This window comes from Oryx dammah, unplaced genomic scaffold (genome assembly GCF_014754425.2).
Source record: "Oryx dammah isolate SB20612 unplaced genomic scaffold, SCBI_Odam_1.1 HiC_scaffold_5, whole genome shotgun sequence".
NCBI classification, from domain to species: Eukaryota; Metazoa; Chordata; class Mammalia; order Artiodactyla; family Bovidae; genus Oryx; species Oryx dammah.
Genome location: NW_024070189.1, coordinates 86,002,001 through 86,026,678, shown reverse-complemented (window position 1 = coordinate 86,026,678; position 24,678 = coordinate 86,002,001). Strand labels below are relative to the sequence as shown.

The 24,678-nt window shown below is 37.1% G+C and overlaps 1 long non-coding RNA gene across 1 annotated transcript; it reads left to right on the top strand.

Annotated features, from left to right (window-relative positions):
* The first annotated feature begins 580 nt into the window (after window positions 1-580).
* On the top strand, window positions 581-24,144 carry LOC120864728. Its single transcript, XR_005721222.1, has 4 exons — window positions 581-719; window positions 6,371-6,373; window positions 12,505-12,515; window positions 24,135-24,144. It is a non-coding gene; the product is annotated as an uncharacterized LOC120864728 (long non-coding RNA).
* The last annotated feature ends 534 nt before the right edge of the window (window positions 24,145-24,678 follow it).

Genomic DNA, 24,678 nt, shown 5'->3' with positions numbered 1-24,678 from the left:
AAATGAATACTCAGGATTGATTTCCTTTAGGATGGACTGGTTGGATCTCCTTTCCAACACCACAGTTCAAAAGCATCAATTCTTCGGCACTCAGCTTTCTTTACAGTCCACCTCTTACATCTGTACATGACTACTGGAAAAACCATAGCCTTGACTTAGACGGACCTTTGTTGGCAAAGTAATGTCTCTGCTTTTTAATATGCTGTCTAGGCTGGTCATAACTTTTCTTCCAAGAAGTAACTGTCTTTTAATTTCATGGCTACAGTCACCATCTGCAGTGATTTTGGAGCCCCCCAAAATAAAGTCTGTCACTGTTTCCATTGTTTCCTCATCTATTTGCCACGAAGTAATGGAACCGGATGCTATGATCTTCATTCTCTGAATATTGAGTTTTAGGTCAACTTTTTCACTCTCCTTTTTCACTTTCATCAGGAGGCTCTTTAGTTCTTTTTAACTTTCTGCCATAAGGGTGGTGTCATCTGCATATATGGGGTTATTGATAGTTCTCCCGGCAATCTTGATTCCAGCTTGTGCTTCATCCAGACCAGCATTACTTATGATGTACTCTGCATATAAGTTAAATAAGCAGGGTGACAATATACAGCCTTGATGTACTCCTTTCCCAATTTGGAACCAGTCTGTTGTTCCACGTCCAATTCTAACTCTTGTTTCTTGATCTACATATAGATTCCTCAGGAAGCAGGTCAGGTGGTCTGGTAGTCCCAACTCTTGAAGAATTTTCCACAGTTTGCTGTGATCCACACAGTCAATGGCTGTGGTATAGTCAATAAAGCAAAAGTAGATGTTTTTCTCGAACTCTCTTGCTTTTTCAATGATCCAACGGATGTTGGCCATTTGATCTCTGTTTCCTCTGCCTTTTCTAACTCCAGAGGAGATAGAGGGTTAGGTAGTTCACATTTGAGACCTTTCTATTAGATTTTTTGAAGTGTAAGTTGAGTGTATAATCCTCTAGAGAGCATCTGTATTTACAAAACCAGGTTAAACAAAATACATGGCTTAAGGTGTATTACTCCACATAGGTGAAGTGATTTCTGGCTTTCAAATCATAATGAAGGCCGATTTATAGTTACAAAATATTCAGGGATGTTTTCCCTCCACCAGAGCCACAGTCAAGACAGGCAAGATTCCTTACTATCTCTCTCTTCAGAAAACTTTTTCTTGTACTCTCTTTTGCTAAGGATCACTTTTCAGGGATTCTGATTTTCTCCTGGAGTCTCTGATAAACCCACAGATCTCTGTGTCCCATCCTTGACTTATCAAAACTAAAGCTCCAGGCCACTGGGGCAGCTGTCAGCTTCAGTATTGGCCAATTGTGAGAATATATACCTATCATTTTTAACTCAATTACCTTGACATCCTTGTTGACCCAGCTATGCATGTAAAGAGATTTATGTGCATGTATGAGGGTATGTGTATCTGTGAAGCATTTTCAGAGTTCATAAACTATTCAATCTATGATACTACTGAAAATGAAAGTTCTCACTCACTAGATTTTTATTCTGTATGCTGAGGTGGAACCCTCCTGATATGTACCATGGAAAGTGCAACTTTCTCTTCCTCTATACCTGGCCATGACTACACTCTGAATGCTAAGAAAAATAACCAGAACATTCATTTTTTGTAGCCTCTTTTTCCATTTTTTCCATCACCTGGTATCTTCCTTCCTTTCTCCTCTCCTACATCTGCTCTCTCCTTTCTCCAAGCAGATGGACCCCTGCCTCCCCTTCACAGCAGTACCCTGCCCAAATTCCAGAAGTAATGTTCATTTCTCCTTCTCTTATCCAAACTCTCCTTCTCCTCAGGTCTTCTTGAAACTTCAAGCTAATGTTCAACCTGGTTAATCATTAAATTTATTTCCTACATTGGTCCTCCAAGAGTACTTTATATATAAAGGGTATATTGTTATATATATCCAGTTCCCCAGTTGATAAAATCCCAGGTAGCTTTTAAAAGTAAAGATAATACTAAAGGGAATGCTATTTTAAAGTGAATGATTTCTCCCCACGTCCATAAATAGCATAGATAGGACTGTAACCCCATTAAAAGACTAGTTCCATACTTACAGCTGTTATAAAGGTCAGGAGTTAATAAGAGTGAATAGCTAGAGAAAATGCCTAGAAGAGTTCAAAAGAATAAAAATGAACAGTTACAGAATAAGATGTAATATATATTTGTTCAATGTCTTCATTAGTGAACTAACAAAATATAAGAAGCAAATTAATTACATGTGTCAATGATACAAGATTAAGGTGTTGCACCAGTGGCATGAAGAGGGAAAAAGAATGCAAAGGTTCTAGGTTGAAAATACAGGCAGAAAAAGAAAATGGGCTTTGGGAGCAGAAGGATTGTTATGGGACGATATTTTATACTATGTGGACAAAATAGCACATAGTGTAAAACATAAAAATGTTATATAAGGGAAATCTGGGAAATCTAAGCACAGAAAGACAGATGCTGAGGGGAAAGGGAAAAGCGATATAAAGCAGCTATTTGCAATGTGAATGAAATAGCACCAAAGCTGATGAGGGGAACAAAAGCCCTCTAACAGTGATATTTCAATATCTATAATACTCTAAATCACAAAGCCCTATTGTTTTCGACGCTGGAACATTTGAGCAGCAGCAGCAAAAATAAGAGGCAAGATTTCAGAGAAAACCTTGTCGTTACACCTTGGTAAAGACTTATTAAAAGAAGCACAACTTTCTAGGTGGTTTTACTTAGCTTTATCCTTTACTATACTGTATACCACAGAAAAGAAAGATGACACCTTTGAGACCAAAGAACTTTGCTCAGAGCTCATGAAAAATAAATTCAAGCCTTGGATGCCAACCCCAGGAGAACATTCCTAACCCTACTTGGGCACTGGGCAGACCAGCCAGTGGATAGAGCAAGTTTAAAGTACTGCCCACCACCACTCACCAACATGTGGGTTTCAGGGTGGTACTGGCCTCTCCTTTCACTCAAGAGAACTTTCCCCTTCTATCTATCCCAAATTCCCTTCCCTTATATGGAAGAGCATGAACTTCACTCCTACTAACTCCGTACTTCCAGTCTTTCTCAACTGAGAATCCTCATTTGAACTTATAGAACTCAGAAAAATAATTTGAGTGATTATTTCCTCAGTTCTAACAAGGATGGTACCAACTAGTCACATTCCAAAATCATAGGAGAGAAATTAATTTCTTACATACAATGAATGACATAGGGCATTAGAGCCTAATCTCATAGTTCTCAGGTCTTTTATTCTATTCTGTTCTTCAATATGGTTCCCAACTTCCAATACAATTATCAAGAAACAAGCCTAGGCTTGGCCCCTACAGTCCACACATCATTTTCCCAGCTATTTCAGCTTAACCACATCGCAATTGGCCATATCAGAGTGCAACACTGAGTCTAAGGGACAAGGGTAGAGCCCAACCAAAGTATTCAAACACCTTAAGACTAAGCAATAGTGTAAAACCAATTAACTGATGTGTCATTGATAAATGATGTAGACAGTAAACACTGTTATTTTAAGTATAATTAGTGATCAAGGAAGTGACTTCTATTGTTAAGAACCAAATGATAAATGATGTAATCATTAATACCCTTTAAAGGAAGAAAAGGGCAATTCAAGTGGACTAGACTGAACTTGAAAAGTAGGTGTGATGAAGACAGTGAAGCTTGAAGGATCAGCATTATTTATTGGTTTGTTTCAGATTTTTATTTTTATCTTTAATTAACACACAATAAAATTAACTTGTTTGGTACACAGTTCTATGGTTTTTAACTCATGTATAGGTTTGTATCGGCTTTCCTGGTAGCTCAGTAGTAAAGAATCCACCAGCCAATGCAGGAGACATCAGTTTGATCCCAGGGTGGGGAAGATCCCCTGGAGCAGGATAAGGCTACCCATTCCAGTATTCTGGCCTGGGAAATCCCATGGACGGAGGAGCCTAGCGGCTACAGTCTGTGAGGCTGCAAAGAATCAGACATGACTTAACAACTAAACAACAATAACAATACATTTGTATAACTAGCACCACAACCAGAGTACTGAACAGTTTTGTCACCTTAGAACACTTCCGAGTAACCCCTAGTAATCACTCATATGTTCTCTGTCAATACATTTATCACATAGCTTTGCCTTTTCGAGAGTTATATAAATGGAACCATAGAGGGTGCAACTTTTTGAGATAAGCTTGTTTCAATCAACATGCCTTTGATAAATCCATGTTATTGCATATATCAATATATTAGTCCTTTTTATTGCTGGGAGGGGCTGGGTTCTATGGATCAGTAGATTGGTCCATTTACCCACTGAAGTCCATTGGATCACTTTCACATTTTGGATACTGTGAATACAATCACTATAAAAATCTGTGCAGAGGTTTTTGTGTAAACATAACTTCATTTCTCTAGAGTAAATGCCTAGGAGTAAGACTGCTGGGTCTGTATGGTTAAGTAACCCAGCATTAGCTTTACAAGAAACTGCCAGATCATTTTCCAGAATGGCTGTACCATTTTATACTCCTACCCAGCAGTGTAAGAAAATTCTAGTTATTTCACAAAGACAGTACCTATTACACACTAAAATACACTATACATTATATAGAGTATATATTATATACTCTAGGTACATAGTGGTATTATAGAATGGTTTTAGTTTGCATTTCCCTATGGTTTTTCCTGTGGTCATGTATGGATGTGAGAGTTGGACTGTGAAGAAGGCTGAGTGCTGAAGAATTGATGCTTTTCAACTGTGGTGTTGGAGAAGACTCTTGAGAGTCCCTTGGACTGCAAGCAGATCCAACCAGTCCATTCTAATGGAAATCAGCCCTGGGTGTTCTTTGGAAGGACTGACGCTAAAGCTGAAACTCCAGTACTTTGGCCACCTCATGCGAAGAGTTGACTCATTGGAAAAGACTCTGATGCTGGGAGGGATTGGGGGCAGGAGGAGAAGGGGACGACAGAGGATGAGATGGCTGGATGGCATCACGGACTCGATGGACGTCAGTCTGAGTGAACTCCGGGAGTCGATGATGGACAGGGAGGCCTGGCGTGCTGCGATTCATGGGGTCGCAAAGAGTCGGACATGACTGAGCGACTGAACTGAACTGAATAACTAATTATGTTGAATATCTTTGCTTGTGCTTATTTGTCATCTGTATATCCTCTTTGGTGTATATTTAACTTTAAACATTTTTCTTTTATGGCATTTGTTGTTTTATATCTTTATTATAAAACTAATGCTTTTAAATGGATTTTTAAAAACATAAAATATTTTTCTAATTAAAAAAAAATCCCTTAATTTCTATTACATTTTCTGGCCCAGTAACAAAACCATAATGACACACTCTGTGTATTTCTAATTTTTGTAATATGTATTTGCAAAAATTCATATGGGCATAGACATATAATGGGTTGTTTAAAATAAAATTGGAATTATATAGTAAATACAAGTTCAATGAATGAAAGCCGCGCATTTGTATCTTCTTGGGATATAATTCTAGGAGTAGATTTTCAAGGTCAAAACAGAATAAACAGAAAACAACCAATGTATCAAATGATGACTTACTTTCAAAACAGGTAATTCCATTTTACACCCTTCCTAGTAATGCAGTCAGACATGACTTAGCACTGAGCACAGTAATGTAATAATGTGACTGCATGTTACTCAGTAGATCATGCTACAGTAACAAACAAATCTTGACAACTCAACATAATAAAGGTTTCTTTCTCACTCATATCACAAACATAGGTAGTGAAGTGGCTTGCCCTCACCAGTGACTCAAGGACCAGTTAATATTCCCATCTTGTTGCAAGTTTGTCGTCTTGAGTCTTGTTTTTCCCCAGTTACCTGAAGTAGCAAGGGGAAGGTCTGTAATACTCTTTAAAAAAAATAAAAGCATTTTATTGAAGTAGAGTTGACTTACTATGTGTTAATTTCAACCGTACGGTGAAGTGATTCAGTGATACACACACATTCTTTTTCATATTCTTTCCCATTAGGGCTTATCACAGGATACTGAAGATAGTTTCCTGAACTAAATAGTAGGACCATGCTGTTTATCTGTTCCATGTATAATAGCTTGCACCAGCTAAGCCCAAATACCCAGTCCTTTCCTCTGCTATTCCCACCCCTCCTTGGCAACCAGAAATTTGTTCTCTATGTCTGTGAGACTGTTTCTGTTTCGAAGATAAATTTGGGTTATATTTCAGATTCTAAATATAAGTGATATCACACGGTAGTTCTCTTTCGGAATTACTCCAGTCAGTACGATAACCTCTAGGTCCATCCATGTTCCTGATGTTCTTTTTTATGGCTGAATAATACTGCATTTGTGTATGTGTGTTTGTATATTTAGAGATTGTTTCCATGCCTTGCTTATTATGAATCATGCTACTATGAATACAGGGATTTAGGGGTTCATGTATATTTTTAAATTATAATTTTCTCCAGATATTTTCTTAGGAGTGGGACTGCTGGATCATATGGCAACTCAGTTTTTCGTTTTTTTGAGGAACTTCCATACTATTTTCCATAGGAACTGAACCAATTCTCATTCCCACCAACAGTGCAGGGAAGTTCCCTTTTCTGCACACCCTCTCGAGCATCTATCTTTTATAGACTTTTTAATGGTAACCATTCTGACCAGTGTCAGCTGATATCCTCCCTGCTGTTTTTATTTGCATTTCTCTAGCAATTAGCAACATTGAGCATATTTTCATGTGGCTGTCGGCCATCTTTATGTCTTCTTTGGATAAATCTTTAGGTCTTCTGCCTATTTTCCAAATGGATTTTTGTTGCTGTTGTTGTTATTGAGTGTATAATTTGTTTTATTATTTCCTTTGAGGTACAAAAACTTGCAAGTTTGATTAGGTCCCATTTGTTTATTTTTGTTCTTTATTAATATTGCCTTGAGAGACGGACCTAAGAAAACATCGGTATGCTTTATGTCAGAGAATGCTTTGTCTATATTCTCCTCTAGGAGTTTTATGGTGTCATGTTTTATGATTAAGTCATAAAGCCATTTTGTGTTTATTTTTGTGTGTGGTGTGAGGGTGTGTTCTCGTACAAGTAACACATCATTTTTGCCCAATTCCCTTTGATGAGAACAAATAATTGCACCTCATACAATGCATGGGGCTGGGTAAAGAGGAACACATGGCATATATGGGAAGCATAAATGTGTCACTGCCTAAAATGCAGCAGAGGAATAATTACAACTAGTTATAATGGAGACAGAGGCATTCCAGAAAGGGAAGTTCAATCCAGCAGAGAAAATGTGCATAACAAGTTTATTAAGCAATGTTTAAACTTTTACTTCCACTTAAAATATGTACACATGAAGGAAACAAATGCAAGTTTTATTAAAAATGCTAATTAAAATATTTTCATCTGTTGTTGTATGACTAATCTCTGAAAACTCTTTCACTTTACTTACAGCTCCCCAAACTTTAAAAAACTTCTTTATCCACAGAGCAGAATGTCACCTATAAGCATTCTCTTCCAACTGTTGTATGTATATAATTACATGGTCTTGTCTAAGCAACATTAACAATTTGCCATTCCTCTGATGTCCTGCATCCCCCGCCCCTCATAACAGTGATCAAGAACCAAATGGTTAGTATTCTGTATCTGACTTAAGAATTACTAACATCATCAAAATAGTTTAACTACATCAGGTTTTTCCAACATGTAAGTCAACAAAGTGAATCAATATACTTCAGTCCAGTGCAATTCTGTTTTTTCAAAAACAAAAACATCATGGAAATCTGTTCATATTCTCTAGATTACTTGTACTTCAAATTATTATTCCAATAACTTGTTTTTTTAATCCGTTAAAGTGAACTTGAGATAATTCTTTCTTGATATTTCATTACATTGTAAACATTGTCTTCCACCTTGGCTGGGGAGATGGAAATTGTGGACTCCTACAATTTTCTAAGGTGGTTAATTAAAGATACCAATCTCACTATCAAAACCAAGACTACTCACTTTCTGCCTCTCAAAAATAAAAGAAGAAATGTGAATGTAGTGGTAAATCACACACTGTTGACTAATGCAAATCATAAAACATTACAGAGGTGAAATCTGCTTAGAATGAGTATCAAGAACAGTTTTAAAGATGAGAAGAAATGCCTAATTGGCAGGTCACAGTCTGAGATGAGGCTATTCCACTGTTGCTTTCTTTATAATAAGACCCACAGGAAATTGGGGCAATGACAGTTAATGTTCATCTCCTGTATTAGAAGCTCAGGGTTTTATTTTTAAAATTTATTGTTTTGTCTTTGCTTTGTGGGGAGGAGTCAATCTTGAGTAATGAAACATTATTTCTTTAAGCCATGTAGAGCCCTCCTCTCATGCTATACACTCTAGGAAGGTTGTGACTAGAATATTTAAATTCTAAAATGATATGTCTAAGGAAAAAGAAGGATAGACAAGGCCACAGGGTAGCCAACTAAGGAGGCACTGTTACAAACTGAGGCTTGAGAATGAGTGACTGTGAATGTAAAGTGCCAGAAGGAAGCAGAGTAGAGAATGAGGAATCTTGGTAACTGACTGCTGAATAATTAAGAAAAGACATCACAGGCTGATGAAATGTGAAGTCTGAGTACATCATTTGTTGTCCTTTGGTGAATTAAGCTGACAATCTAATGACTACTCAACAAAATGTTGTAAATATGAGAATGATATATACTTACTAATTCCATATACTTAAAAAATTTTAATATATAAAGAGAAGAATAAAGTTAGCCATGCAATCAGATTTATCAGACATCATGCCATCATGTTGAATTCATCAAAAGAAATTTTGTACAAGTGATTAATCATAAATTAATCTTTGAAATTAAAATGGTCATCTTTGTGAGAATACTAATTAGTACATTCAGTGTACTAATTCAGTTTCAGTGTCATTTACATTTTTCATTTAGATTATGTATTTTTTTTATAGTACGTATTTTTGAAGAGTAAAAAACCTAGGACAAAGTATAATTATATCAACTGTTTTGGAGCTCTCAGGATGATGACTATATGGGAGTTTATTAGTTCATTGTCTTTATTTTGTGTATATTTTAAAATTTACACATAATTTTATTTTATAGAAAACACCTTCTTTTTTGTAAACAAGGATAAATCAGACCTTATATCTGATTATATTAAAAATTATATCAATTATATAAGAGTTATCAATTATATCAATTCTTAATATTAATTGATGCAGCCTTCAATTTCTTTCTAAAAGCATTCACTCCGGAACATCTGAGCATCACCTTCAAAGAGTGTCAAGAGTTCTGAGCTTCCATTCTTGTGTTTTATCCTCTTGCCCCACTGAAACACCCTGTTGCTACTGCTGAAATCTAGGAGTGGCAAACACACACAGGAAGTATCAGGACTGGGGTCTAAGCTCAACTTTTTATCAGTCCATTATGTGAAATGGATGCTTGCCATATTCGGTGATTAGGAAAGACCCATCCTTGCTTAGTCACAGACCATGTTTGCTAGCTCGAAGGGGTTTGAGTTGGAGGATTTTTTTATCAGTTAAGCTAAACACAGATGCCACAAAAAAGAGTCAGGTTTGGGACCTTTCAAGTGCTTCCCTTTATCTTCTATGACCTAAAAACTTGCAAAAGTATGCTCTGGCCACAGACTCTCAGACTGGATGAGTGCTTTCTTCCCTCTGAATTCCCATGGCACTTTATCCTACTTTCCATGACATTGATTCCTCTCTACTTCTCCCTTTGCATGATAAATTCCAGGGTGCAAGATGCCTCCCTGTGCCTTTGCCTCACTCACAGATCTAGCACCAGATGTCAGTACCAGTCACTCTAGATGTTTGCAATATTATCATTCGTATTTCTGCCTCAGCCTAGCTCTCTATCTTCAGTCGGAACCCATAGTGAAAAGACTCAAACACATGCAGAACAAAAACAATATAAACAGCACCATCAAACCACCAATCAGAAAACTCTTATCTTCTAGCCAGGTCCTGATTATTAAAGTTTTGTACTGCGAAATAAAAATTAAAGAAAAAGAAAACTAAACAATGTTGCCAAATATATTGAAATGTGTGTTTCTACAATAAGGCTGATATGATAAATGATGATGACGTTGCTGTGTTCAGTCTCTAAGTTGTGTCTGACTCTTTGCGACTCCATTCAGGGGACTGTCTTGACCCAGAGATGGAGTGTGGGTCTGCTGCACTGTGGGCTTTCCTGGTGGCTCAGACTGTAATGAATATGCCTGGGTTGGGAAGATCCCCTGGAGAAGGGAATGGCTAACCACTCCAGTATTCTTGCCTGGAGAAGTCCATCGACAGGGGAGCCTGGCAGGCTTCATGGGGTCGAAAAGAGCTGGACAGGGCTGAGAGACTAGCACTTTCTCATTTTCTCCTGTATCACAGGCAGATTCTTTACCATCTGAGCCACCAAGGAAACACTCAACATACACCAAATAATTACTTAATGCAGAATTACTAAGCAAGAACTCTACCAGAATCTGTTCCTGACTCTTGAATCCCTCAGTCTAGCCATGGATACAAAAGGGGCCAGAGAAGCTGGCAGGTTTAAGAATATGGTGATGTTTTCTTTGGAGTGAACTATCTTCACTTTCAACACTTTTTGAGGATGGATTGGGGTGTGCTGCCTTCTATCCCCAGGCCTGGTGGGGGAGCTTCAGGGCAGCCACACTGAAGCTTTGAAATGTGCACCCAGCTATTGAGGACAAAGATGCCTGGTGCCTCAAAGCTCAAGTGGGCTAGGGGCTGGGTCTGTCTCCTGCCTGGTATTTTATACACTCAGAGCTTGGTTGAAGAAGCCAAGAGAAGGAGTCAGGGGAGGGATACCTCCATGTTTCATATCAGATATATGTTAAGACAGAGCAAACTGGAGTGAGAGGTAACCCTATGTCCTGGTCAAGGGAACTGTGAGAGAGAAGCCCCAGCAGAAAAGGTGTGAAGAACTCAAAAAGAATCCATGAGAGAAGCAGCAGCTTCATCCATCTCAAGGCCCACTCTGGGGCACCAGCTCTGTTAAGTCCACAGAGAGTGAAGCCTCCTAACCAAGCAGTGCTCTCTCCTACCCTTAACACTCCGGCATTTCTAAAATAGCATTAGTGAGATTCAGAGGAGTGAGATGGGAGAGAGCCAGGACCTCGCCTCATACCAATAGCAGGTACCGGCCAGAGACAGATACAACCTGCAAAATGGGAGAGGAATTGACCAAAGTCAGATCTTTATTGCTACATGGCCAGGGCATTCTAATTATTAATTTGTGAGTGTGTGGGAGACCTGAATTTGATCCCTGGGTTGGGAAGATCCCCTGGAGGAGGGTATGACAACCCACTCCAGTATTCTTGTCTGGAGAATCTCCATGGACAGAGGGGCCTGGTGGGCTGCAGTCCATGGAGTTGCAAAGAGTCAGACATGACTGAATGACCTGGCACGTGCTGTGGCTTAAAGTGATCATAGGGTTGCCATTTAACAGTGAGCAGAGAAATCAGAGATCAGCAGACTGCTGGAGTTTTCCTCCAGGGAAAGAGGAAGATGTCTCCTCTAAGTGACATTTAAACACAGTGGTAAATAAAATAATGCTGTGCTTTTACCACAATCTAAGCACTGTGCTTCTTCAACATACTGGTTGTATATAACACTAATTTACAGGCTGTTGCAGCCATGAAATTAAAAGATGCTTACTCCTTGGAAGAAAAGTTATGACCAACCTAGATAGCATATTCAAAAGCAGAGACATTACTTTGCCAACAAAGGTCCGTCTAGTCAAGGCTATGGTTTTTCCAGTAGTCATGTATGGGTGTGAGAGTTGGACTGCGAAGAAAGCTGAGCGCTGAAGAATTGATGCTTTTGAACTGTGGTGTTGGAGAAGACTCTTGAGAGTCCCTTGGACTGCAAGCAGATCCGACCAGTCCATTCTGAAGGAGATTAGCCATGGGATTTCTTTGGAAGGACTGATGCTAAAGCTGAAACTCTAGTACTTTGGCCACCTCATGTGAAGCGTTGACTTATTGGAAAAGACTTTAATGCTGGGAGGGATTGGGGGCAGGAGGAGACGGGGACGACCGAGGATGAGATGGCTGGATGGCATCACTGACTTGATGGACGCAAGTCTGAGTGAACTCCGGGAGTTGGTGATGGACAGGGAGGCTTGGCGTGCTGCGATTCATGGGGTCGCAAAGAGTTGGACATGACTGAGCGACTGAACTGAACTGAACTCTTTTAAACGATAAATATCACTTTGTGGAGCATTTACAATGTATAAGAAACTATGTAAGCACACACTCTACCAATTGAGTTTCTGGGGAGAAACAGTAAGCCTAAGGGAATGCTGCAGGGCAACGGTTCAGAAAAAATGCCCAACCTCACTTCAGCCCTCTCTCTGCTCTTCTGTCTGGGCTCTCTATTCTCCAAACCAGCTGAGGCAAGGACAAGGAAGCCTCTTGTGGTCCATGCTGGTCAGCTTCCTGGGAAAGAGAGCAGGGAGGAGAAGGGTAGAGTGTGGATCTGGAGGGGCAAATGAGGATATCAGTGCACATGTGTGTTTCATTTACTTCGTGTGAATAAATGAAAGTGAAGTTGCTCAGTCACGTCCAGCTCTTTTTGACCCCATGGGCTGTAGCCTACCAGGCTCCTCCATCCAGGGTTCAAACCTAGGTCTCCTGCACTGCAGACAGACGCTTTACCATCTGAGCCACCAGGGAAGCCCAGAGTTCTTAGTGTAAGAACTCTTATTATCTACATTTTGCAGATGAGAAAACTGAGGTCTAGAGAGATAACCAGTTCAAGGTCAGATGGTTACTAAGTGAAGGAGTCATATCGCATCCAACTCTGTCAACAGCCTATGTTCAAACCACTATTTCACTACCAATGTGTCATCATTGAGACAGTTTCTGAAAATATTACTATTTTGCCTAACGTAAATCATGCTTGCACTAACATAGTGGCCAAGGAAATGTCAGTCACAAAACAGAATAGCTAGTGAGTTTGGCACAACACAGGCCTTTAGTTTTTTAATAAATTTTTTTTTTTTTAACCAAAGTGTTCAAATCCAGGAAAACTCTCACAAATGAACTAGCAAAGTGATCACTAGAACCTAGTTTGGGAATACACCCTTGAGAATTTTCATTCTTCCTTTGGTAAACATTTTTTACCATATGTATTCCCTCATCTGACAAAGCCTGGAGAGGCAGATGAAATATCATTTCTCTTTCTAGTTAAGTGCCTCAAACTTTCAAGTGTTAAGATTACACATGCTAGATATATCAAACCAAATGGTAGCAAAGGTGACATGATCAGCCCAAAGGCAAAACATACAGCTTAATTCACACAAAAATCCTTCCTTCCAGATGATTCAAAACCAGTAATGACACTAAACCTATGCTGCATTGTAAAGATGCAGCACATTTATATCTAATTTTAAAATTACTCCAGGTAGTAGTTGTCTTGGTGTCACGAAGAAAAAAATATAGTGAGAACCACAGTGTGCCTTTCAGTAACTCTTCAAAAAAACAAATGAGTCTCAAAGAATAGAAATAACCAAGATCTCAAGATCCAGAGGAAACAAATAATTTGTACACATATGGTTCTGTAACCGAGATGGGTTAATTTTGAATTCATGCCGGATCTGCTTCTAAGACTTTAACCTTCATCTTGCTGCTTTTTTTTTTTTTTTTTTACTGTAGGCATACATAATGGCCTGCCTCAAGGGAGATAACCTGTGAAGGACTGTAAGGAAATAAAACTAATACATCCTCTTCCCTGAGTTTTGCCATTCTAGGGGACATTTGCAAAGACTGAATAAATCTTTTTACTTTGGTTCCTCACCTCCCTCAATCTCTGATCCATAAAAGAACCTGGCAACCAGGGCTGGACAAGATGGTTATTTTGAAGTGCTAGCCTGCCATCTTCTCAGTCAGCTGGCTCCTGAATAAAGTTCTTTCCTTGCCCAACACCTCAGCTTGGATTTATTGGCCTATTGTGCAGTGAGCAGAGTGAGCTTAGACTTTGTAACAGTTCCTTGCAAGCAGAAATTGAGACAATTGAGAAAAACTGAATATAAAAAAATTAAGTTCAACACAGTTACAATCTAATTTCTATCAGTATACCAAAAGAAAAGTTAGTAATTTTTATTTTTAGAAGAATTTTTAAAGGGTAGGTCCATCTGGAGCTCATGAGAAAATTTTGTTAATTCTCCATAAAAAGAAATATAAATCTCTAAACACTCAAAAAACATTGTGTCAAAGGCTTCAGTTTGCAGCATTAGTAAAAACGTGCATGTGCAATTTGAAACAAAATGAAGACTTTGCACATTGTATTTCTAGAGTGACTCTTCCAACCCATTTAAAAGGCATCAAAGGTCTTACAGAATAGGTTTTAGCTTTTAAGTGCACAAAACTTCAGGCAGAACAGGACTGAAATCACAGTTAGATAAGAAGAAATTTTCTAAAGATGGATTAAGTCACATGTCTTGATTTCATAAATCTGCCCAGTCAGAAGTCTGCTTGACCAATGCCAAGTGGTTCCAATCATCCCTGATGAGGCTTTCGGTGTATGAAGGAAGAAGTTCTTGAATGTCTAGTAGAACCCTCAGATGACGCCAGGCCCACTCACCATCTGACTATAGTCATATGAAAGACGGCAAGTAAAAAATTATTTAGATTTTCAAATGTCCAGTACCATCAACGAGCAGAAACATCAGATAATAATAAATTGTTTTAATTTATTAAAACCAGATTTGGGGGCTCTATACAGCAAAGCAGTATATAACTAAAACACCATGTAGAGTCCATCTTTGGGAGAAGAATGTGCGTAGCCTTCAACCCCATCTAATTATCCTTCACCAAATCCCATAGAGGGAAAGACACTAGAAAAGATTTGCATAGAACATGGTATTTCTCTATCCAGTGTTCAGAGAATTTGAAAGATAACATCTCAGTCATTATATACATTCAGTAAATGCTTTCATTAGCAAATACCTCCAGCAGCTTCTGACAGATCGTTAACTGACCCAAGAGAAGACCTAAATTAATGTAATGCGGCAAACAGTATCAAGTTTTTTTCTGATATGTATGATAACAAGGCAAGTAAAGATGCTGCCATTAACAAAACCACAAGTAACCACCAGGTCTCCAGCTAAGAAGTACTGGTGTATCAGTTCAGTTCAGTTCAGTTGCTCAGTCATGTCCGACTCTTTGCGACCCCATGAATCGCAGCACACCAGGCCTCCCTGTTCATCACCATTTCCCGGAGTTCACTCAGACTCATGTCCATCGAGTCCGTGATGCCATCCAGCCATCTCATCCTCGGTCGTCCCCTTCTCCTCCTGCCCCCAGTCCCTCCCAGCATCAGAGTCTTTTCCAATGAGTCAACTCTTCACATCAGGTGGCCAAAGTACTGGAGCTTCAGCTTTAGCATCATTCCTTCCAAAGAAATCCCAGGGCTGATCTCCTTCAGAATGGACTGGTTGGATCTCCTTGCAGTCCAAGGAACTCTCAAGAGTCTTCTCCAACACCACAGTTCAAAAGCATCAATTCTTTGGTGCTCAGCTTTCTTTACAGTCCAACTCTCACATCCATACATGACCACAGGAAAAACCATAGCCTTGACTAGACGGACCTTAGTCAGCAAAGTAATGTCTCTGCTTTTGAATATGCTATCTAGGTTGCTCATAACTTTTCTTCCAAGGAGTAGGCGTCTTTTAATTTCATGGCTGCAATCACCATCTGCAGTGATTTTGGAGCCCCCCAAAAATAAAGTCTGATACTGTTTCCACTGTTTCCTCATCTATTTCCCATGAAGTGATGGGACCGGATGCCATGATCTTCGTTTCTGAATGTTGAGCTTTAAGCCAACTTTTTCGCTCTCCTCTTTCACTTTCATCAAGAGGCTCTTTAGCGCCTCTTCACTTTCTGCCATAAGGGTGGTGTCATCTGCATATCTGAGGTTATTGATATTTCTCCTGGCAATCTTGATTCCAGCTTGTGTTTCTTCCAGTCCAGCGTTTCTCATGATGTACTCTGCATATAAGGTAAATAAGCAGGGTGACAATATACAGACTTGACAGACTCCTTTTCCTATTTGGAACCAGTCTGTTGTTCCATGTCCAGTTCTAACTGTTGCTTCCTCACCTGCATACAGATTTCTCAAGAGGCAGGTCAGGTGGTCTGGTATTCCCATCTCTTGAAGAATTTTCCACAGTTTATTGTGATCCACACAGTCAAAGGCTTTGGCATAGTCAATAAAGCAGAAATAGATGTTTTTCTGGAACTCTCTTGCTTTTTCCATGATCCAGCAGATGTTGGCAATTTGATCTCTGGTTCCTCTGCCTTTTCTAAAACCAGCTTGAACATCAGGGAGTTCACAGTTCACGTATTGCTGAAGCCAGGCTTGGAGAATTTTGAACATTACTTTACTAGCATGTGAGATGAGTGCAATTGTGTGGTAGTTTGAGCATTCTTTGGCATTGCCTTTCTTTGGGATTGGAATGAAAACTGACCTTTTTCAGTCCTCTGGCCACTGCTGAGTTTTCCAGATTTGCTGGCATATTGAGAGCAGCACTTTCACAGCATCATCTTTCAGGATTTGAAACAGCTCCACTGGAATTCCATCACCTCCACTAGCTTTGTTCCTAGCAATGCTTTCTAAGGCCCACTTGACTTCACATTCCAAGATGTCTGGCTCTAGATGAGTGATCACATCATCATGATTATCTGGGTCATGAAGATCTTTTTTGTACAGTTCTTCACTGTATTCTTGCCACCTCTTCTTAATATCTTCTGCTTTTGTTAGGTCCATACCATTTCTGTCCTTTATCGAGCCCATCTTTGCATGAAATGTTCCCTTGGTATCTCTAATTTTCTTGAAGAGATCTCTAGTCTTTCCCATTCTGTTCTTTTCCTCGATTTCTTTGCATTGATCGCTGAAGAAGGCTTTCTTATCTCTTCTTGCTATTCTTTGGGTGCAAGTTCCAACAAACCTGGTAGTAAAACCAACCATGATTTGATAAACAAATTATCCTCTATAAATTGAAGCTGATTTCTAAAAAAGAGAGCTACTTAATTATTCTACCTCCTTGTTGTGTTAACAGAGAACACTTGGGTTGATGAATTGCTTTCAGTCCTGTTGTGTATGCTGATGAAATCACTAAGTGTATGGAAAATGTAAGTTACCTCAAAAACTATATAGCCGCTCAGCAGAAAATGAGTCAGAATATTGCTAACTTTAGTTCTAAGGAAGCCTCTATGTAAAACCTTCCATAAGATCTTACTTCTGTTACTATTTCCTTTGTGGTTTGGTTCTGGGGTTTGGGGAGTAGGGAGGGTAATGTCTTAAATGTCTCCCACGAATGGTGTCACATAGCTATTTAAGAAGCTGTGAACATTTAACACCACACAGAAAACTGGATAAAAAAAAAAAACCTAATTATTTTTAAAATTGGAGGGCTGTCAGCAGGATCATCATTATTAGTGCTCAACATCACTAATCTTTGTCACCTCCTCAACGGCTCAGTTTTAGAAAAGGCAGGCAGAATAACTAATTTGGGTTTCTTGACCATGGTAGGGGTTCTCTCTATGTATGAACCCATTAATTTGGAGAATTACAGGGATGTGTGGGGTCTGTTATATTTAGCAGGCTATTACTGGCCTTGTAGGTTAATGTGGATTTTCGTGTAATAAACATAAGCATTTCCAAACAATGTGAGACTTAACTAAGGAAAGTGAATCCATTTCACTGGACCTGAACATTAGGAATGTAGTGCTGAATTATTTTTCTCCATACTGACCTGTTAGGAATAATGGCATATAGAGAATTCACAAAATTTATACGGGTAAATTTAAGACACTTTTGTTTTACTTTCAACCAAAAGCTCTAAGAATTGAAGCATCATCTGATATTAATTTTCTACTGGTTTCAGAATCTCCCACAGAAATGATAGGTTAAAACATTTGGAAAACAACATATGCCAGCCCAGTTGGGCTCACTATTTAGGTTCCATCTCATTTATTTTGTATAAATGTATTGACATATTTTTCCTCTGGTCTCTTTTGTGCAAGTATACTTTACAGAATTGGAAATATGTTGTACAAAAACAATACATTTAAGTATATAGGGAAAGTTGATATATTGACATCAAAATGGCATTTTGAATTGATGGAGAAAATAGATTTTTTGAAAAGTGTTTCAACCAAGTAGCCATTTTTAAAAAGAGAAAAAAAATTAAGCTGGAATAAAATATTTTAACACTAAATAATAAAATTTAAAAGGACTGGAAGAAAATATTAAAACTTAAAAAAATTTACTTCCATTATTAGAGACAGTCTTTCTAAGGAAAGCACAAAAATCAGAAAGAAGACTGATAAACTTCACTATGCAAAAACTTAGAGTTGTTATGGTTAAACAAAGAAAAATAACCTTACTCAAAGATAAAAAGACAAATGACACTGAGGAAAAAATATCTTCAACTAACACCACAAAGGATAAATTTCCTTTGTATATTAAGTCCCCTTAGAAATTTACCAGAAAAACACCAATAATGTAATTGTTAACATGGAGAAAGGATATGGGCAAACCCTTCATAGACACATATTTACACACACCAATACAAATGTATATAACTCAAGACAGGAAGGTAAAACAACAGTAAGATACTTTTTTGAACCTATATGACAAAGATTTGAAAATTCCCTTATATACACTATTGATGAAAGTGTGAATAAATAACCACTTACATATTTTGATCACAGTGTAAATTGTTACAGACTGAAGCTTTGTTACCATCACAACTGAAATACAGTTGACCCTTGAACTACGAGGGTTTGAACTGCATCGGTCCATTTACGCGCAGATACTTTTCAACAGTATACACTACAGTACTATGGGGTCCACGGTTGGTTGAATCTAAGGATACAGAGGGCCAATTATAAATTATACGCAGATTAACACCTGCATTGTTCAAAGGTCAACTATAGAGTCAATTCTTGTTATCCATGGTAGTTATAATCTATAAAGTTGCTGAAAACACTATAGCAAACAATGAATCATTTTCCTAGGGGAAATAAAGAATTCGGTTCCTGTAAGCCTCTGGTCACAATATTTTCATCATCTGATCAATACATATTCTTGTTTTATATATGCTTCTCTTTGAAGATACCTTAACATATATTGTTCATTCATTAACATTGAATTCATAGCTAATAGCAATGCAACTCATGGCAAATAAAGTTTATTCAACACATGTATTTTCTGTGTATCACAGCACAGCTTTTATGTGCTTAGGAACACTAAATAGCACTTCAGGACCCTGCTTTGGAGGCATATTAAACAGCAATGTCACTAATAGAAAGGAAACAAACCCATAGTACTAATAGATTACAGTTAGTAGCAAGTATCTCATCTAAAATTATTGACTAGAAAGACTGATGAATAATAATTATATACTTAAAAATTAATTTACTCCACTTTACCAAGTTCAAATACTTAAATGTCTAAACCAAATATGAAATACTGAAAAAAACAGGTAAAGCATTAAACCTACTTCTACGTAGAGTAACAGTATTATAAAGATCCAAATAAATACACTATTAATTTGAACTAAAAATGTGTTTGAGAAAGATTTATAAGAATCTTTTGCATAGCTTTGTAAAAAGCTTTGTTTTCTATCCAATCAAATGTAGCAATTGATAACTAAATTCATACAAATTAAAACTACAAGTCAACATCTTAGAAGTTGATTATTGAGATAAACAACTGTCATACAAACCATTACTTAAGTCTCTCTGACATAGGTACTGAACCAGATAAATACCGGAAGTTAACGCTCTGTTACTCTGTTCTCCATCAAAGCACTAACTATATAAATATTTCTATAATATTATGACTTAATGAAAGTATTCTATTATTCTTTCTTTTTTCAGAGGGATGAGGAAACAGGTTCAAAGATGGCAAATTTTTCAAAGGTTATATTGCCCTATATAAGTATTTGAGATGTCAGCTTCCAGAGTCATTGACCAAAGTGGCTAAACTGACTTTTGAAGGCTTCCAATGAAGGAAAAGCTTAGAAATTAGATAGATCTGACAAAAAAGGCAAATCTGACAAAAAGACCTTCACATGGAAAACTTTTATTTTTGGGGGGAAAAAGTATACACATACAACTAAACGGATAATTACTTTAGCTTTTTTATTATATCTGTAAAACAAAGAAAGAAGAGTTAACTCCAGCCAGAGGAAAGAAAGAAAACTGATCATTCCCTGCACTTGCCTGGATTACACAGGATTTTCATGTTACCAATCTCGGATATATTGGCAATGCTTCCCATGCTGCACAAGGGACATAAGCTCCCTTCACCCCAACTGACAACAGTCTCTGCTATTGTTGACCCAAGAGAAAAAATTATATTCTTCCCATAATAAAAGAAAGATCTAAAACAATATTTAACTAGAGGTCCCCATCATTGCAGTAAAACAAGAAGAAGAAACAGCTATAGAGATTACAAAGACATAAACTGTCTTTATCTTCAGATGACATAATTGTGTACAAAGAAAATCCTAAGGAATCTTTAAGAATACCACAAAAAGTAATAAGCAAATTTAGTAATATAGCAAAGCATAAACTCACTATCGAAAAGTAAATAAGTTAAAAATAAATAAGTTTAAAATAAATAAGTTAAAAATAAACTACTTGAAAATAAAAATTTAAATCTTTTATAATAGCATCAAAACACCAAATATTTAAAAATATTTCTAAATATTTTCCTAAACTTATAAATATTAACAAATGATGGACAACACTGGCCCACTGAAAACTATAAAACATTCCTGACAGAAATTAGAGAAAACTAAACAAACAAATAAATATATACTATGTTTATGAATCAGAGGACTCAATGGTGTTAACATATCTGGTCCCTCCAAATATATTTATAGATTAAATGCAATCACAATTAAAATCCATTAAAGATTTTTTAAATTGGCAAGGCAATTAAAAATGTATATTAAAAGGTAAAGGATGAAAAATAACTAAAATAGGATTTAACAACAAAAGCAAAGACAAACACAAAAAAAGACAAATGAAAATATGTCATACTAAAAAGATTCTATAGAGCAAAAGAAACCATTGACAAAATAACAATTACAACCTGCTAAAGCTGAAAAAATGCAAAAAGAAAAAAGAAAAATAGCCTGAAATAGCCTCAGAAATAAAAAGAGAAATATATGCCACCTAATTTTAAGCCTTTTTATATAGTTATAGTTACCAAGGTCTTCTGCATTAAAGGCAGATTCTTTACCAGCTGAGCTATCAGGGAATCCTGGGTCAGGAAGATCCGCTGGAGAAGGAATAGGCTACCTACTCGAGTATTCTTGGGCTTCCCTTGCGGCTCAGCTGGCAAAGAATTTACCTGCAATGTAGGAGACCTGGGTTTGATTCCTGGGTTTGGAAGATCCCCTGGAGAAGGGTAAGGCTACCCACTCCAGTATTCTGGCCTGGAGAATTCCATGGACTGTGTAGTCCATGGGGTCGCAAAGAGTCGGACATGACTGAGTGATTTTCACTTTCATACTTTTCATAGTTACCAAAAAGAGTATGGTATGGCAAAAGTATAGATCAATTGGAACTGAACAGTCTAGAAACAGAGCCTTGATATTTGAAAACAGAACTAAATTAAGAGAGAAAGGTAAATCTCTTCAATAAATGGTATGGAAACACTGATTATCCATTAGGGATTAAAAAACTTCGGTATTTACCCATACCATACTGAAAATTGAATCAAGATGAATAACAGATTTATATATAAAAACAATAAAGCTTTATTTCTAAACTATCTACAACCTAAAATTTTTTGCTCTTAAAAAAAAGCATGACTCAATAAAAAGCCACAAACTGGAAGAAAATATTTGTAACAGATAAAACTGGCAAAATATGGTTGACAACACTAAGTCTGAAATGACATGGAGCAAGTGAAATTCTGAATTTCGGGTCAGAAGGTAAAATGCTACAACTACTTCAAAGTTAAATATACACTTATCCTCTGACCCAGAACTCCTTTAACTATTCTACTAACTCTTTCCCCCAAAGAAATGAAAGCATATATATATACAAAAATAGCTTATACATGAATGTTCATGGCAGCTTTATTAAAAACAGTCCCACACTGGAAATAACCCAGATGGCCACCAACAAGACAAGGTATTTTTTAAAAAAAAAAAAAAACAACTGTAGGATATTCCTATAATGGAACATTTTCAGCAATAAAAAGGAGTAAGTTACTGACATACACAAACACAGTTGAGCTGTGAAAATATTATGCTAAATGAAATAAACAGACACAAAAAAGTACATATGTATGATTCCAACTATATGAATTATAGATTAATCAAAACCAATATCAGGGGTTTTGCAGTGAATTCAGTGGCTGTTCCTGAGGGGACTGACTGGGAAAGGGACAGAGGGGACTTCCAAAATGATGGAAATACTCTGTTTATTGATATCCCCTCATCAAAATAGACTGAAAGGTTACAGTAAAGATCTGAGCATTTCATTCTATGTCATTTTTAACCTCATTTGAAAATACAAATACACACACACATACACACACACACACATATATATTTGCAAAGCTAAATTAACCCTGAGCTCTAAGACTTTTTCTGCTAACATTCTACTTTTTTTTTTTTGGTAGCAATATATTTTATTTCCATATTATTGGAGAGGATAAAGATACTATTCCCTTAGTAAGGGAACAGTTTATAACATTACTAATATTCTATAAGAGTATATTTATAATATTAAATATTCTATAATAGTGTTAGTATCACTACTGTCTGTTTTCAGTATTAGCTCAGTTAATCTATTGAGCAACTATAAGAACCATAAGTAAGAACCATATCACTAAAAGCAAAATTTTTTTTTTGCCATCAAAATTTCCAAAAACTGAAGACAAAAAATACCCTTCTTAATTGGCATTGTCTCTTTCCAGTAATACTAAAATCAAACCCCTTATAAAAGGGAGGCTAACACAATATAAATTGAGACCCTATTATAAAGCAAACTATACTAATGGAAAATGTATTTGAGCAATAATAATTTAAGTCCTATAGTGTACACATTTCAGTTAAATTCAACAGTTTTTGATTTGATTCAGTTTCAATGAATTTCATAGCTACATCCAGACAAATTAGTGAGGTGACATTTATTAGCCTGACATTTCAATGGTTCCAGTTGAGCACAACAAAAATACACTCTTGGAACAGAGCTTCAGGACCTACTGAGGTCAGGGAAAAACAAAATCAGTCTATTGGCATGGTGGCATTAATTTGCCCAAAACACCCATTACTTCCTCAATTTTTATCTTAGCCTTGGCCTCATGTCTTTTCTGTCCCGAGGTATTTTCAGGGCAAAGCTCTTAGAGAACTAAAGAGCTAGAATTGTTTCACCCTGCATCAGACCTGCTCAGGAATGCCATCGGCCAGTGAGATGGCTAATGATCAGGTAGTACACTTATCACTGCTTGGTCTATGACCAGGCAATCAATAGAAACATGACTAGTATAGAATGAAATCCGCAGTGTTTCAAGAAAAGTTATAAGAACTAGTTTCCAACAAAGGCAAACAAATATTCTGTTACTCATTTTATGCACATCAGTCTCAGAAGATGTCAAGCCTCCTCAAAACATTTTTTCTTATAATATCAGTGTTTCAGCAACATAACTACATGTTATCTAAGATTGACTAAAAAATGCCAAAAGTAACAGATAATTTTTATAAAATACCTTTAGAAGATGATTTTTTTCCAAATACTATGTTCTCAAGGGACATTTGGTATAGAACATCAAAGACTTTAAGTAATAGATATAACGTACTAGGACCATTTTTCTTACTACATTTATTACCAGTGGAGGTTTTGTATCATTAAAAGTATTATGTTTAAGAATATGCACAGAAAGTATTTATTTGATCTCTTTAATTAATGCAGTATCACTCAGTGTCATCCCACATGTACCAGATTGGCCCCTGACTCCAAACTGGCCTTAAGACCTCACAAAGACCATTCATACCACTTTAGACATCTTGCTCCAATATCACCCTGAATTGCAGTATTTCTGGAAATTCTCACCACCAAGGAAGTCTTTTAGTTTGCATTAACTACCCAGAAGATTATTACTACAGCTAGATTTTACAAAAGCTAAAAAATTTTAAGTGCCCAGACCAAAGTATTCAGAAAATAAAGTCTCATTCTGTGTTTAACTGTTGAACAATTTACTTATTTATGACACTCCAGGTTGCCATGGAAATACCTTTTGTTCCCCAAGTCCACACTAATTTTAGATAGGTATTTTCAAGATCACGCAGTTTGAACTAGTAGAATCCTAGGGCCCTAAGGAATCCAAATCACATACTATCATTTATTCATTCATCCACTTAACCGTCATTTACTGAACACTTAAAATGAGCTAGGCATTTTGTGCTTTTTGTCCCCCAGCTTCAAGTTCAACTGAGTACCTACATAGGAGTTCCCCCATGGTTAGCGATAGATTCTGCCTGCCTTTATATTTGTTCGAGTTTTCACTATAAGCAAAAAACTACCACCAGTTCTGAAGTCTTTCCTTTTCTTAATAGGAAATTCAGCAAAACATAAAACAAATACAACGCTCATATTAAATCTCA